This window comes from Elephas maximus, chromosome 2 (genome assembly GCF_024166365.1).
Source record: "Elephas maximus indicus isolate mEleMax1 chromosome 2, mEleMax1 primary haplotype, whole genome shotgun sequence".
Classification (NCBI taxonomy): Eukaryota; Metazoa; Chordata; class Mammalia; order Proboscidea; family Elephantidae; genus Elephas; species Elephas maximus.
The window spans coordinates 76,522,132-76,539,088 of NC_064820.1; the positions used below are offsets into that span (position 1 = coordinate 76,522,132).

Consider the following 16,957-nt stretch of genomic DNA (forward strand, 5'->3'; position numbering starts at 1 on the left):
CCCCGGGTGGTCATGGCCCCCAGACCTTCTGTTGCCCCAGGACAGGAAACATTCCCGAAGCCAACTCTTCACACATGGATTGGACTAGACAATGGGTTGGAGAGGGATGCTGGTGAGGAGTGAACTTCTTGGATCAGGTGGACACTTGAGACTATGTTAGCATCTCTGCCTGGAGGGTAGATGAGAGGGTGGAGGGGGTTAGAAGCTGGGAAAAGGACATGAAAAGAGAGACTGGAGGGAAAGAGCAGACTGTCTCATTAGGGGGAGAGTAATTGGGAGTGTGTGGCAAGGTGTATATGGGTTTTTGTGTGAGAGACTGACTTGATTTGCAAACTTTCACTTAGAGCACAATAAAAATTATTTAAAAAAAAAAAAACAAGATGGAAGGAATACACAGAGTCACTGTACCAAAAAGAAATGGTTGATGTTCAACCATTTCAGGAGGCAGCATATGATCAAGAACCAATGGTACCGAAGGAAAAATACAAGGCTCCAAAAATTGAAGGAATAACAATCGAGATGTCTCAACAAACGAATGCAGCGCTGGATGTGCTCACTCATCTATGCCAAGAAATTTGGAAGACAGCTACCTGACCAATTGACTAGAAAAGATCCATATTTTGTGTCCATCCTGAAGAAAGCTGATCCAACATAATATGGAAATTATCGAACAATATTAATAATATCACAGCAAGTAAAATTTAGCTGAAGATAATTGGAAAGTGGTTGCAGTATAATGACAGGAAACTGCCAGAAATTCAAGCAGGATTCACAAGATGACATGAACAAGGGATATCATTGCTGATATCAGGTGGACCTTGGCTAAAAGTAAAGAATAACAGAAAGATGTTTACTTGTGTTTTATTGCCTATGCAAAGGCATTTGACTCTATGGATCATAACAAATTGTGGATGACACTGGGAAGAACGAGAATTCAAGAATACTTAATTGTGCTCAATATGAAGCCTGTACATGGACCAAGAGGAAATCGTTCCAGTAAAACAAGGGGATACTGTGTGGTTTAAAATCAGGAAAGGTGTGCGGCAGGGTTATATCCCTTCATGGTACTTATTCAATCTGTGTGCTGAGCGAATAATCCGAGAAGTTGGACTATCTGAAGAAGAATAGGGCATTATGACTGGAGGAAGACCCATTAACAAACTGCAATATGCAGATGACGCAAACTTGCTTGCTGAAAGTGAAGAGGACTGGAAGCACTTACTGATGAAGATCAAAGACCATAGCCTTCAGTATGGGTTACACCGCAACATAAAGAAAACAAAAATCCTCACAACAGGACCAACAAGCAACATCATGATAAATGGAGAAAAGACTGAAATTGTCAAGGATTTCATTTTACTTGGATCCACAATCAACACCCATGGAACAGCAGTCAAAAAATCAAACAACGTATTGCATTGGGCAAATCTACTGCAAAAGACTTCTTTAAAGTGTTAAAAAGCAAAGATGTCACTTTGAGGACTAAGGTGTGCCTGATCCAAGCCATGGTATTTTCAACTGCCTCATGTGCGTGTGAAAGCTGGACAATGAAAAAGGAAAACTAAAGAAGAATTGATGCCTTTGAATTATGGTGTTGGCGAAGAATACTGAATATACCATGGACTGCCAGAAGAACACACAAATACGTTTTGGAAGAGGTACACCCAGAATGCTCCTTAAAAGCAAGGTCAGCTAGACTACGTCTCATGTACTTTGGACACCTTATGAGGAGGGACCAGTCCCTAGAAAAGGACATCGTGCTTGGTAAAGGTAGAGGGTCAGTGAAAAAAAGGAAGAAGCTCAGTGAGATAGATTGGCACAGTAGCTACAAAACTGGGCTCAGACATTGCAATGATTGTGAGGATGGTGCAAGACCAGGCAGTTTCGTCCTGATGTACATAGGGTAGGTACAAGTAAGAACTGATTTGACAGCACCTAACAACTTCCTAGAAAAAGCTGGTGACCTGTCCTTCATCCATAATATAAACAATACCAAACATATTCTGGCACTAACTATGTGCCAGGCATTTGTAAGTATTTCATATGCATTATTATTTCCTTTACTCCCTTAAGCAACTCCTAGAGGTAGTACTCTTTATTATCCCATTTTACAGAAGAAGAAACAGAGCACACAGATATGCCACAGTCAGTCACAGTCAGAACAGCAGTTTAACCCAGGTCTGCCTGACTCTCCATGGGAGAAAGAAGTGGCAGTCTGTTTCCGTAAAGATTTCAACCTTGGAAACCCTTTGGGGCAGTTCTACTCCATTATATCGGGTCACTATGAGTCGATGGCACTGGGGGTTTTTTATGAGTTGGAATTGACTCAGTGGCAATGGGTTTGGCCTGACTCTAGAGCACATGCTCTTGCCACATGATAGGTTAGGTTGTTTTTATAATACAATAATAATACCAAAACAACTAATACATTGTTAGCTACGTTGCAGCCAAGCACTTTATATGTAATAAATTTATATATTTATATATATATGAAGCCCTGGTGGCATAGTGGTTAACAGCTTGGCCACTAGCCAAAAGATCAGCAGTTTGAATCTACCAGCTGCTCCTTGGAAACCCTATGGGGCAGTTCTACTCAGTCCTATAGGGTCACTATGAGTGGGAATCAACTTGACAACAGGGTTTTTTTGTGTGTGTGTGTATATATACTAGGAAGTGACAGACCCAGGATTATAGAGTGAGCCTGCTATGGTCCATCAGTATTCCATCTCCCAGTCTCCAAGCACTTAGGGAGTATGTAATAGAACAACTATGGAGAATAACAGAGTTACAGAGATTCTGTGGTCATGGCACAGAGCTAGGCCAGTGATGTCCAGACACCTCTCCTGAGCCCACATGAGGACCAGGGCTTTGACCTGGGCAGGGGCTCTAGTGGCTGAGATTGGGCATGAGAGAGGAGCAAGGCTGATTACATCAAAGCTATGGGGCATGGACCTGAGGAATAAAAAAAAGGGTCAAATGTGAGGTCAGACACACAAAGAATGTATAGACAATCAACAGACCTAAAGTGGCTGGCCAAAGAGGAAGAATTATTTCCAAGGCAAAAGGGACTAGCAAAGGGGAACAACTGGGTCCAAGGCAAAAGGACTTCAACCTGGGCAGCAAGACAGAATAGGCAGTTTGGGAAGACAGTTGCAAGCAAGATCCTGAGTGGAAGCAGAACCCACATGTAGTTTGGAAAAAAGCTGGTAAGAAAGCCAGTTGGGATGAGATAGGATAAAGCCCTGACACTGGCCTCATCAAGTCCTGATAAACTGAGTTAACCTACCCTAGACTAAATGAAAACCATGATAATCTCGTCCCTGATATGGATAGATAAAGAAGTCTATCATACTCCCTCACATAGCTTGCTAACATTCGCATTTGCCATTTATCCAATTGTCTTTGACTATAACTGCTGTCCACTGAATTCATTAAAGATTCTGTTGCGAGAGTGTCCTGACTCTGGTTTGCAGCTTCATTAAAACATGTTCCACTTTGTTCTTTATCAGTCAATCTCCCTGGACTCCCCATATAATAATTCTTTTGTAAACAAAGCAGACTTTGAAGCCACTAGGAGTCCTGCAAGGCTGAGCAAAATGAGAATGAGCTGCAGGCTTCCTGGTGTAAAACAGGGCTGGAAATCCTTTGTAACCGTCAGTATTTTTTCTGATTATGAAAGTAGCGACTCTTCACTGTAGAAAATACACCAAAGCATAAAGAAAAAAGCTACTACCCAACAAAGATAAGTAAAATTAACATCTAACATCTGGTTTAGAGCATTCTAGTACATATATATACATAATATATATGTGTGTGTGCATATATTTGTCATTAAACTGTGCAGTTTTATCTCTTGCTCTTTACACTTAACATAGATCAGAAGCATTTTCCCATGCCAAATCGATATTCACTGTAAGCATTTTTAGTGACTACATATTAGCCCATCCTATTGAACGTCTGATGCATGAATTTTTGATCAAGTCTTTACTGAGTTTTACATTTGCCGTTATATTGGGCTGTTGTATTTGTGCTCTGTGGTTTCATATTAAAACTCTGCCCCATCAGTTTCCTCTCTATTCTCTCTGAAATTTAAGACACTGGTTCTTAGACCCAGAAGACCCTAAGTAAGTGTTGTAAAATAGAAATTCTGGGTTCCGTCTGTCCCGTGTTCTGCCACCAATTCTCTAAACAGATGTGGCCAAATCACTCTTGTCTGTGTGTCATTTTCCACACCTGTCACGTTATACTGTTTAATTTAAACATATGGCAGTTTGGTAAATGAGAGGATTCCACCTGGCCATCCACGGCACTGAACTGCAGTGCCTGGCCTGGGTTAGAGAAGAGCTGGCGTTTCCTACAGAGAGTAATTCTGATGACAGCTAACATTTCTCCAGGGCTCCCTACATGCCAGTAGGGGTCTATCTATGGAAAACAGCGCCTATAGCAATTAGTTTTAAATTGCTGAATGATTTCCCACAACTGGCAATGGAAACTGTGATGTCCAATAGAAACTGCTCATTAGCACCCCTCCTTAAGCAGCTACCAGGGCACATCCCCTACCGGCCATACATTACTTATGCCTCTGTGTGCCAGGCATGATGCTAAGCGCCGTATATGCGTTATTTCATTTGATCCTCCCAACATCCCGTGGAGGTACGAACTATTATTATGTGCATTTTGTGGAAGAGGAAACTGAGGCTCAGGGAGGTTAAATAACTTAGCAGAGGATGGGATTCAAATCCAGCCTGAGCTCACAGCCACTGTGCTGATGAGTCCCTTGTAGATTGCCATCATTTTTACCAGGGTAAAGCACTCTTCCCAAAAGACTGTGAGCTTTATGCCCACTTTCTGTGAGACAGCATTTGACCAGCTGCTTTTCAAATACATCTGTCCATTTTAGAAGCCCATGGAAATTCATACATGAGGCAAATTTTTTTAATGTTCAAATCAAGCAGGAAGTACTGAAAACAGATGTGTGACATGTGAAAGAAAAAACCTCTTCAGACAAAACTCTGGAAAATAGAGACGACTCTACAATATAATCAAAAAGGCAGTCCCAGATCCTGACATTCCCAACGGCCCTGGTCCTTATTAACTTTCCTGAGTATTTTAACTATAAAAGCATGTAACTCTTTAACATCTCCCTCATCCTGCTCCTTCCATGCACGGGGAAATTATATTTGGAGCTTTTGTAACTACCCTACAGAGGTCTATTTTTGTGAATCCAGACACAGCCCTCCATATTCCCTGGCCATCCCATTTGGCACTGCGTCAGTCCCTCCCTCCCACCCCCACATACATGAAGGCCCGTGAGAAGGTCTCAGAATAGAGGGAATCTCACCCACCCAGCCTCCACGCTCCCACGATGACTCACACATTGTGCAGAGCAATCAACATAGTAGGGAACTCGTCGCCAAATAAGCCAGTTGCTGTCCCTTCAGTCTGAGCCTTCACAGCCACCAGCACCATTACAGCTAAGCCTCTGCAAGACCAGGAACAATCTCTGTTCAGCATCTAAGCAATGCCAGCATTCTGGAAGAGGAAGAAAATGGGGAAGCAATGGAGGACAGCTTTGGCCTGCCAGGTCGATTTCAGTATCCACTAACCCCATGTGCTATTGAACCCTTCAAATGTGGCTAGTACAAATGGAGGTGTGCTGTAAGTGTAAAATACTTTAGTTTTCAAAGTTTTAGTGTGAGTAGAAGAATGTAAAATATCACAGTAATAATTTTTTTAGTTGAGTTAATGTTGAAATGATATGTTGAGTATATTGGGTTAAATAACATACTAAAATTATGTTTACTGTTGGTGAAGTGGTTAAAAGCCTGGCTGCTAACCAAAAAGGCAGCAGTTGAAATTCACCAGCCGCTGCTTGGAAACCCTATGAGATGGTTCTACTCTTTCATATATGAGTCAGAATCAACTTGACAGCAATGGGTTTGGTTTTTGCTTGTCTTTACTTTTTAAATTCGGCTACTAAAACATTTAAAACTGCATACGTCTCTATTATACTTCTACAGGACTGCAACTGGAATTATTAGCATTTTTGCTGGCTCTAGAAGGTAAGGTAGGATTCAGGTTTGCTACCTCTGCTTGTGCAGCTGTGGGGGCAGCCAATCAAGCCTCACCCCAAACCTAGTTCCTGTCTCAGTGAGTTAGTCCTTAAATACATCTGGATGGGTTTGAAAAAATGCCCTTCCCAGCATGTACCAATTCCAAGGCATTGGTCTTTTTCAGATTTCTTTAAAATTCCAACACCTCCCTGCCCTTGCAGTGGGGTTAAGGGTGTAAAACATTACCTTCACTTTTAAACCTTATGATCCTTCCTGTCAAGAAAATCTCTTACTCTGTTAGGAGTGAAAGAGAAGGAGTTTTACTGAGGAATAATACAGCTCAAGCTGGGCGGCGCTAAATAAAAATACAAAGCTCTCCTCCGTCTCTATCAAATTAGAGGTTTTCATGCATAGCGAACAAAGGAAAGGTAGGGGGTTAGCGACTGATTGAGTTTTAGCTTTGGGGTCCTTTGAAATGAAAAGGTCAGTCATTTGGCTGGGGTGGGGGAGAATAAGTTTTACCCCCTAGGTGAGTGGCACAAGCCGGTTAGGTCATACACATTCTTCCTAGGAACCAATTACGCATATCCTGACATATTCTTCCTAGAAACAATCTGCTTACATCCTGACCTTTTGCTTCCTGGGAATGTAGGTTGATCTCGCCATTCCTGTCCTAAGATGAGTGCTTCCATGTTTGAAAATTTCCATCTCCATCCCTAAAGGACAAATCGCTCCCATATGTCCCATTCTAGCCCTAGGTCCTTCTGAAGTTTCCGCCGAGATGCCCCCCCACCCCCCAATTCCCGCAGCCCACCAAGCCACCATCTCCAGCCAAGGTTAGGCGCGACCACAGCGCAGTTTGAATTCGGCACTGGATCTCTGCGCATGCGCAAACCAGAATCTTGGCACATGCGCAGGATCTAAAGAACGGTGTTTTCAACCTGACTCCACATCTGAGTACAGAGATATTCTCCCGCACGCTGCAGCGCTTGAGGCCCATTGCAACATGACTCAGCACCCAAATCTCCAAATTTGGGCATGGGAGGGCTCAGGGTTTCCCATTTACGGTGCCAGTACCTGCCCCCAGGGGACTTGAGGGTATAAAAGCTTCCAGGTCCACTGGGGTCTTTCAGCCCTGTATTCGCAAACAATAAATTCCCACTTGGCGTTTCCCTTGCATTTGGAGATATGTGTCCATCTTATTTCCATCAGCTAATAGAGCAGGACAAGAACCCTCGTTCTCGGTTACACTTCTACTGCATTCCCCTTCCAGTCCCTCTCCCTAAGCCACCTCCTAGGGAAGGATATGTAGGGGAAAGGGACTCTTCCCAAACAGAACTGGAGAAAACCCTCTGTGTAATAGCTTTGGGTACCCCACACAAGCCCCATCATCTTCTGGTGTAAAGGAAAAGCAGAAAGGATGGTGATATCCAGGAAAATATAACTGAGTAATATTCTGTCATCCCTGCAAACCCCTCAAGGAAGCCTGCCTCCTGGGGCACACCACTTTGGGAGCTGCGGCAGCAGCTTGAGGTAGTTGATTCCTCACTGAGCACCGAAATGTAGTGCAACTCAACGTGGGTTCAGGCACCTGGGACCGCCTTAGAAAGGCAGATTCATGGAGCCCCACCCCATATTTTCTGAATTAGAATCTCTAAAACTAACAAGATCCCAGATGATTTGTATGCACATTAAAGTTTCACAAACAATTCTAGAGTTAACACTGTTTTTGCCTGATCACCATCCACTTACTCTTCTTCCCACAGCACCCCCTGATTTCTCTTAGGAAACCACCCCTACCCCTATTCTCAGCATGTAGAACCGCGGAGAGGGACTGACCTGTTCCCTGCTTCCAAAGGGGACATGTGGCCCCGGCCTGGCCAATCAGCGGATGGAATCAGATTGGCCATTAAAAAAAATGCCTTCAAGTCGGTTCTGACTCACAGTGACCTTATAGGACAGAGTAGAACTGCCCCATAGAGTTTCCAAAGAGCGGCTGGTAGACTTGAAGTGCTGACCTTTTGGTTAGCAGCCGTAGTTCTTAACCATGGTGCCACCAGGGCTTCTGATCGACCATATAGTGATCAGCAAATGAGACTTAATCGCTGGACTTTGATTGAGACATTTGGAAGAGGCAGGTATGCTCTTTTACACGAGAATTGCTGAGATGATAGAACATAAGCCTATCATCGCTGGCAGCTTTGTTACAATGAGGGAATACCTGCTTAAGAATGGACCCAATGCAGAGGAAGGCATTGCTGAAAGAGAGAGAGAATGACAAGGACCTCTGGATCCAGTATAAGCTGGCCTGCTTCAGAGCTGCTCAGTCCCCTTGTTCTCTCTGTGCACCACATAGCATGTTACTGAGTTAGCCTCACAAGAGTCTTCCACCAGGCAGTGTTGGGGACCTTGTGGAAGGAGATGCTTTACAGTCAGGCCTGGATACAAATATCCTCTGTCTGTCCCTTATCTTAGAAAGTTTAGCAAGTCAGAGAACCTTGGCCTCAGTTTCCATATCTGTAAAATGGATAACTAGAGCTATCACTTAGAACTGTTGTGAAGATTAAGGATAATCCATGTAACACTGGCACATAGAAGACACTCAGGGATTGGCAATAGCTGAACTATCCTGAGGGTTAGAACCAGGGACAGATTACCCAATAAACAAGGAACACTGCTTACTGGTGAATCCACCCCTGGTTTGGGCTCTTGTGTAGGAGGTTCTGTGCCACTGGGAAAGTGCTGACCTGGCTTCTCCACGGCAGGTCAAATGTTTCCAGGTATGATGAAGCAGATGAAGGTGAAAACAGATGAACAAAAAGATTTTTTTTAGATTTAGAGAATCTCAGTCTCAGAAGAGGACTTGGATGGTCATGACAGAGGTTATTTGTTCAGCTCAAGAGGTTAATTAAATGGAACCAAAGAATATGAATTCTCTCTTTATCCTTCTTCCCGATGAAAACCTGTGTTTATAACAGCTGGTTTATCACACTTAAGACTGTATCTTGATCCTTTTAGAGGAGGCCCTGCAGGACAGAAGAAAGAAACTTAAGGTTATACTACTGGATCTGCCCCTTTTAACCCTGTGGCCTGGGGCGAGGTATTTCACACACCTGGCTCAATGAACAGCTCTCTAAAATGACTGGCATGAACCAGGTGATCGCCAGGGCCCTTCTAGCTCTAGCAGGGTTCTACATGCAGAACTCTGAGGAAGCGTTAGTCTACATTGCCAATGCTGTAGCCACAAGGAGCTCTTGGCCCTCTCAAGCCAGAGAACCTACCACACAGCCTCTGGGATGCAGCTTCTAGGGCAAGGGCCTCACCCTGCTTCGTTTCAGGCCTGTTTCACTTAGCTAATGAGGGCTGCCAGCTAAAAGCCTCCTTAGTGCAGAGTGAAGACAGGCTTTTCTTTTGGGCTCTCTATGCAAAAATTCTGGAGCCCTGGGCTGGCTTTCATTGCCTTGTGCCCTCCGCTCTCTCCCTGGGGTCAGCCACAACTTGGTACTTGCAGCTCAGACCCTGAGGAAGGCATCCAGAGACACAGATAGGAGAGGCATCACAGCCCTGTGTCAGGCCTCACCCTGCTTCTCCCCAGACCAGGCCATTTTAAGCAACCCGAGAGCAGCCCTTCTCCTCTCTCACAGCAGAGAGAAGTGTACATACGGCCTCTATGTCTGCCCTTCATCTAGCCCTAAATAGCAAGGCGGAGCAAACCACAATTCCACCCCGTTTCCCCTGAGAGACCAGATGGTGCACAACTGAGCTCTGGTGACAGGCTGAGGTTTTCTTTCCACAGATAAAGAGAGGGTAAAGCTAGCTGAAGGTTGAGAAAATCTCTTTCAAGGCTTGTCTCTTCTCTGGGCCTCTTGAGCAGAGCTGGCAGTGGTTGGTTGTTATGGTTTGAATTTAAGACTTCCTATCCAGGCTCAGGAAACCCTGGTGGTATAGTGGTTAAGAGTTCAGCTGCTAACCAAAAGGTTGGCAGGCAGTCCTTGGAAGCCCTATGGGTCAGTTGTACTCTGTCCTATAGCATTGCTATGAGTCAGAATCGGCTCAATGCAATAGGTTTTTCTGTTTTTGTTTTTTAATCCAGACTGATTTTTCATAAGAACAAATTCTGAATAATGCTGCAGCTGAATGCAGGACCTAAAGCCAGAATCTACTAGTGATGCTAGAGTGATGGATTCATGAGGGAATTCAATGTGGCGTATCCAGATTCTCCTCTAGCTCCACTAATATCATCACCTGCCAAACTATTTGGGCTTTAGGTTGCCTTTGAAACTGCTTGGTATGGCTGTGAATTCTTCTCCCCTGGCTGGGTTGTTACACTGTCTTTATGGCTTTTTAGGCAGCCCATGTGTCTGTCAGTTTGTTGTACTGTGGGGGCTTGTGTGTTCCTGTGATGCTGGAAGCTATGCCACCGGTATTCAGATACCAGCAGGGTCACCCATGAAGGACAGGTTTCACCTGAGCTTCCAGACTAAGATGGACTAGGAAGAAGGACCCAGCAGTCTACTTCTGAAAAGCATTAGCCAGTGAAAATCTTATGAATAGCAGTGGAACATCGTCTGATATAGTGCTGGAAGATGAGCCCCCCAGTTTAGAAGGCACTCAAAAGATGACTGGGGAAGAGCTGCCTCCTCAAAGTAGAGTCGACCTTAATGACGTGGATGGAGTAAAGCTTTCAGGACCTTCATTTGCTGATGTGGCATGACTCAAAATTAGAGGAAAAAGCTGCAAACATCCATTAATAATTGAAACCTGGAATGTATGAAGTATGAATCTAGGACAATTGGAAATCATCAAAAATGAAATAGAACACATAAACATCGATATCCTAGGCATTAGTGAGCTGAAGTGGACTGGTATTGGCCATTTCGAATCAGACAATCATATAGTCTACTATGCTGGGAATGAAAACTTGAAGAGGAATGGTGTTGCATTCATCGTCAATAAGAACGTTTCAAGATCTATCCTGAAGTACAATGCTGTCAGTTATAGGATAATATCCATATGCCTACAAGGAAGACCCGTTAATACGACTATTATTCAAATTTATGCACCAACCATTAGGCCAAAGATGAAGAAATAGAAGATTTTTATCAGCTACTGCAGTCTGAAATTGATCGAACATGCAATCAAGATGCATTGATAAGTACTGGCAATTGGAATGCGAAAGTTGGAAACGAAGAAGGATCAGTAGTTGGAAAATATGGCCTTGGTGACAGAAACAATGCCGGAGATCGAATGATAGAATTTTGCAAGACCAATGACTTCTTCATTGCAAATACCTTCTTTTACCAACATAAACGGCGACTATACACATGGACCTCACCAGATGGAACGCACAGGAATCAAACTGACTACATCTGTGGAAAGAGATGATGGAAAAGCTCAATATTATCAGTCAGAACAAGGCCAGGGGCCGACTGTGGAACAGACCATCAATTGCTCATATGCAAGTTCAAGCTGAAACTGAAGAAAATCAGAGCAAGTCCACGAGAGCCAAAATATGACCTTCAGTATATCCCACCTGAATTTAGAGACCATATGAAGAGCAGATTTGACGCATTGAACACTACTGACTGATGACCAGACGAGTTGTGGGATGATATCAAGGACATCATCTATGAAGAAAGCAAGATGTCATTGAAAAGACAGGAAAGAAAGAAAAGATCAAGATGGATGTCAGAGGAGACTCTGAAACTTGCTCTTGAGTGTCGAACAGCTAAAGCAAAAGGAAGAATTGATGAAGTAAAAGAACTGAACAGAAGATTTCAAAGGGCCTCTCAAGAAGACAAAGTAAAGTATTATAACGACTTGTGCAAAGAGCTGAAGGTGGAAAACCAAAAGGGAAGAACACGCTCAGCGTTTCTCAAGCTGAAAGAACTGAAGAAAAAATTCAAGCCTCAAGTTGCAATAGTGAAGGATTCCATGGGGAAAATATTAAATGATGCAGGAAGCATCAAAAGAAGATGGAAGAAATACACCGAGTCATTATACCAAAAAAATTAGTCGATGTTCAACCATTTCAAGAGATGGCATATGATCAGGAACTGATGGTACTGAAGGAAGAAGTCCAAGCGGCTCTGAAGGCATTGGCAAAAAACAAGGCTCCAGGAACTGATGGAATATCAATTGAGATGTTTCAACAAACAGATGCAGCACTGGAGGTGCTCAATCATCTATGCCAAGAAATATGGAAGACAGCTTCCTGGCCAAATGACTGGAAGAGATCCATATTTATGCCTATTCCCAAGAAAGGTGATCCAACCGAATGTGGAAATTATACAACAGTATCATTAACATCACACGCAAGCAAAATTTTGCTGAAGATCATTCAAAAACAGCTGCAGTAGTATATTGACAGGGAACTGCCAGAAAATCAGGCCAGTTTCGGAAGAGGACGTGGAACCAGGAATATCATTGCTGATGTCAGATGGATCCTGGCTGAAAGCAGAGAATACCAGAAGGATGTTTACCTGTATTTTATTGACTATGTAAAGACTTTCGACTGTGTGGATCATAACAAACTATGGATAACACTGGGAAGAATGGGAATTCCAGAACACTTAATTGTGCTCATGAGGAACCTTTACATAGATCAAGAGGCAGTTGTTCGGACAGAACAAGGGGATACTGACTGGCTTAAAGTCAGGAAAGGTGTGCGTCAGGGTTGTATTCTTTCACCATACCTATTTAATCTGTATGCTGAGCAAATAATCTGAGAAGCTGGACTATATGAAGAAGAATAGGGCATCAGAGTTGGAGGAAGACTCATTAACAACATGCATTATGCAGATGACACAACCTTGCTTGCTGAAAGTGAAGAGGACCTAAAGAACTTACTAATGAAGATCAAAGACCACAGCCTACAGTATGGATTACACCTCAACATAAAGGAAACAAAAATCCTCACAACTGGACCAATGAGCAACATCATGATAAATGGAGAAAAGATTGAAGTTGTCAAGGATTTCATCTGACTTGGATCTACAATCAACAGCCATGGAAGCAGCAGTCAAGAAATCAAAAGACGCGTTGCATTGGGCAAATCTGCTGCAAAGGACCTCTTCAAAGTGTTGAAGAGCAAAGATGTCATCCTGAAGACTAAGGTGCGCCTGACCCAAGCCATGGTGTTTTCAATCACATCATATGCATGTGAAAGCTGGACAATGAATAAGGAAGACGGAAGAAGAGTTGACGCTTTTGAATTGTGGTGTTGGCAAACAATATTGAATATACCATGGATTGCCAGAAGAACGAACAAATCTGTCTTGGAGGAAGTACAACCAGAATGCTCCTTAGAGGCAAGGATGGCAAGACTGCATCTTACATACTTTGGACATGTTCAGGAGGGATCAGTCCCTGGAGAAGGACATCATGCTTGGCAGAGTACAGGGTCAGCGGAAAAGAGGAAGACCCTCAATGAGGTGGATTGACACAGTGGCTGCAACAATGAGCTCAAACATAACAATGATTGTAAGGCTGTTGCAGTGTTTTGTTCTGTTGTGCATAGGGTCGCTATGAGTTGGAAACGACTCGACGTCACCTAACAACAACATGTGAACCGTATATGAGCTGTAAATATTCTACATTTCTTATGCCTTTTTTCCTTCTTTTACATCTACTGTGGCCATTGAACATAAGAAACAATGATGGCGGTAGATGAGAGGCATGGGAAAGCAAGGCCTGTGCAGATTCCTTTTCCCTCTTGTGGCAACAGGGCTATGATGGTTGCCACAAGAGGCACTGGACACTCAAGCGTGTCTCTTGGACTCAGCCCTTGCAAAGAGGGGAGCCACCTCTGCTCCAGAGCCTGCAGCTGCACTCCATTCCACTCAGAAGAATTTGGCCTTTTCCTCCTCTGATTCCGTCTGGGTTGCTGACATTTTATCTGTATAAGACACAGGAACACTTGCCTGAAGGAACAATTGTCACACTCAAATATTAATGCCAGTAGTGGGTTAGACACTGAATTAAAGGAATTGGGCCCGGCTCCGCTCTCATACTGACTTGCCCAGACCTCCAAGAAAACTGACCAGTGAGAAAGCAGTGGATAAAATTTCATCCTGACTCTGATACCAAAGCCAGGCAAAAACATCACTGAAAAAGAAAACTACAGACCAATATCCCTCAGGAATATAGATGCAAAAATTCCCAAGAAAATCCTAGCCAATACAATTCAATAGCGTAACAACAAAAAAAAAATGACCAAGTGGGATTCATACCAGGTATGCAAGGATGGTTCCACATTAGAAAATCAATCAACATAATCCACCACATAAATAAAACAAAGGAAAAGAATCACATGGTCATTTTAATCAACACAGAAAAGGCATATGATAAAGTCCAGCACCCGTTCCTGATAAAAACTCTCAGTAAAATAGGAATAGAAGGGAAATGCCTCAAAATAACAAAGGGCATTTATACAAATCCACCAGCCAACTTTATCCACAATGGAGAGAGACTGAAAGCATTCCCCTTGAGAACAGGAACCAGACAAGGTTGCCCTTTATCACCACTTCTACTCAGCATTGTATTAGAAGTCCTACCTAGACCAAAAAAGCAAGAAAAGGAAATAAAGGACATTCAAGTTGCTAAGGGAGAAGTAAAACTATCCATATTCAAAGAGGATATGATCCTATACATAGAAAATCCCAAAGAGTTCACAAGAGCTACTGTAATTAATAGAAGGATTCAGCAAAGTGACAGGATACAAGATCATCATTCAAAAAATCAGTTCGATTCCTCTACATCAACAAAGGGAACTTTGAAAAGGAAATCAGAAAAACAATACCATTTACATAGCCCCACCAAAATATAAAATATAAGAAATAAATCTAACCAGGGATGTAAAGGACTTCCACAAATAAAACCGCAAAATACTACTGCAAGAAATCAAAAAAGACCCACAGAGATGGAAAAACATACCATGCTCTTGAACAGGAAGACTTAACATTGTGAAAATACCAATACTACCCAAAGTGATGTATAGATATAATGCAATCCCAATCCAAATCACAACAGCATTCTTTAATGAGATAGAAAAACTAATTACTAATTTTATATGGACCCCCTCCCCCACATCTATCAGTTTGACATACTGTGAGGGCTTGCGTGTTGCTGTGATGCTGGAAGCCATGCCACTGATATTCAAATACCAGCAGGGTCAACCATGGATAACCAGTTTAGCTGAGCTTCCAGACTAAGACTAGGAAGAAGGACCTGGCGATCTACTTCTGAAAAGAATTAGCTGTGAAAACCTTATGAATAACAGTAGAACATGGTCTAATACACTGCCAGAAGATGAGCCCGATGTTGGAAGGCACACAAAAGACAACTGAGGAAAAATTACCTCCTCAAGGTAGTTGCTGTTGTTAGGTGCCATTGAGTCGGTTCCAACTCATAGCGACCCCATGTACCACAGAACAAGATACTGCCCAGCCCTGCACCATCTTTACAATCGTTGTTATGCTTGAGCCCCTTGTTGCAGCCACTGTGTCAATCCATGTCATTGAAGGTGCTCCTCTTTTCCGCTGACCCTGTACTTTACCAAGCATGATGTCCTTCTCTAGGGACTGATCCCTCCTGACAACATGTCCAAAGTATGTAAGATGCAGTCTCACCATCCTTGCTTCTAAGGAGCATCCTGATTGTACTTCTTCTAAAACAGGTTTGTTCATTCTTTTGGCAGTCCATGATATATTCAATATTCTTCACCAGCATCACAATTCAAAGGTGTCAATTCTTCTTTGGTCTTCCTTATTCATTGTCCAGGTTTTACATGCGTATGATGTGATTGAAAATACCATGGCTTTTTTTTTGGGGGGGGAGGTTCAGGCACACCTTAGTCTTCAAGGTGACATCTTTGCTTTTCAACGCTTTAAAGAGTTCCTTTTTAGATTTACCCAGTGCAATGCATTGTTTGATTTCTTGACCACTGCTTCCATGCTATTGATTGTGGATCCAAGTAAAATGAAATCCTTGACAACTTCAATCTTTTCTCCATTTATCATGATGTTGCTCATCGGTCCAGTTGTGAGTATTTTTGTTTTTTACTCTGAGGTGTAATCCATACCGAAGGCTGTGGTCTTTCATTTTCCTCAGTAAGTGGTTCAAGTCCTCTTCACTTTCGGCAAGCAGGGCTGTGTCATCTGCAGCTTGTTAACGAGTCATCCTCCAATCCTGATGCCCCGTTCTTCTTCGTATAGTCCACTTCTGAGATTATTTGCTCAGCACACAGGTTGAATAGGTATGGTGAAAGGATACAACCCTACTCATACCTTTCCTGACTTGAAACCAATCAGTATCCCCTTGTTCTGTCCAAACAACTGCCCCTTGATCTATGAGTACAATTAAGTGTTCTGGAATTCCCATTCTTCTCCAATGCTATGCATGATTTCTTATGATCCACACAGTCAAATGCCTTTGCATAGTCAATAAAACACAGGCAAACATCCTTCTGGTGTTCTTTGCTTTCAGCCAAGGATCCATCTGACATCAGTAGTGATATCTTTGGTTCCACATCCTCTTCTGAATCCCGCTGGAATTTCTGGCAGTCCCCTGTCGATATACTTCTACAGCCTGTTTTGAATAATCTTCAGCAAAATTTTGCTTGCATGTGATATTAATAATATTGTTCCATAATTTCTGCATTCTGTTGGACCACCTTTCTTTGGAATAAACATAAATATGGATCTCTTCCAATCAGTTGACCAGGTAGCTGTCTTCCAAATTTCTTGGCATAGATGAGTGAGCACTTCCAGCGCTGCATCCATTTGTTGAAACATCTCAACTGATACTCTGACAATCCCTGGAGCCTTGTTTTTCGCCATGCCTTCAGTGCAGCTTGGACTTCTTCCTTCAATACCATCAGTACCTGATCAAGTGCTACCTCTTGG

General features: G+C 42.9%; 1 long non-coding RNA gene across 1 annotated transcript in view; it reads right to left on the reverse strand.

The window, feature by feature from the left end:
• The window catches only part of LOC126065411 (uncharacterized), a 267,033-nt gene that overhangs the window by 167,648 nt on the left and 82,428 nt on the right, over positions 1-16,957 (reverse strand). Inside the window, exons 4-5 of the long non-coding RNA XR_007514856.1 lie at positions 8,801-9,079; positions 5,375-5,532 (exon numbers count right to left, since the gene is read on the reverse strand). This is a non-coding gene — a long non-coding RNA (uncharacterized LOC126065411). The remainder of the gene's footprint in view (positions 1-5,374; positions 5,533-8,800; positions 9,080-16,957) is intronic.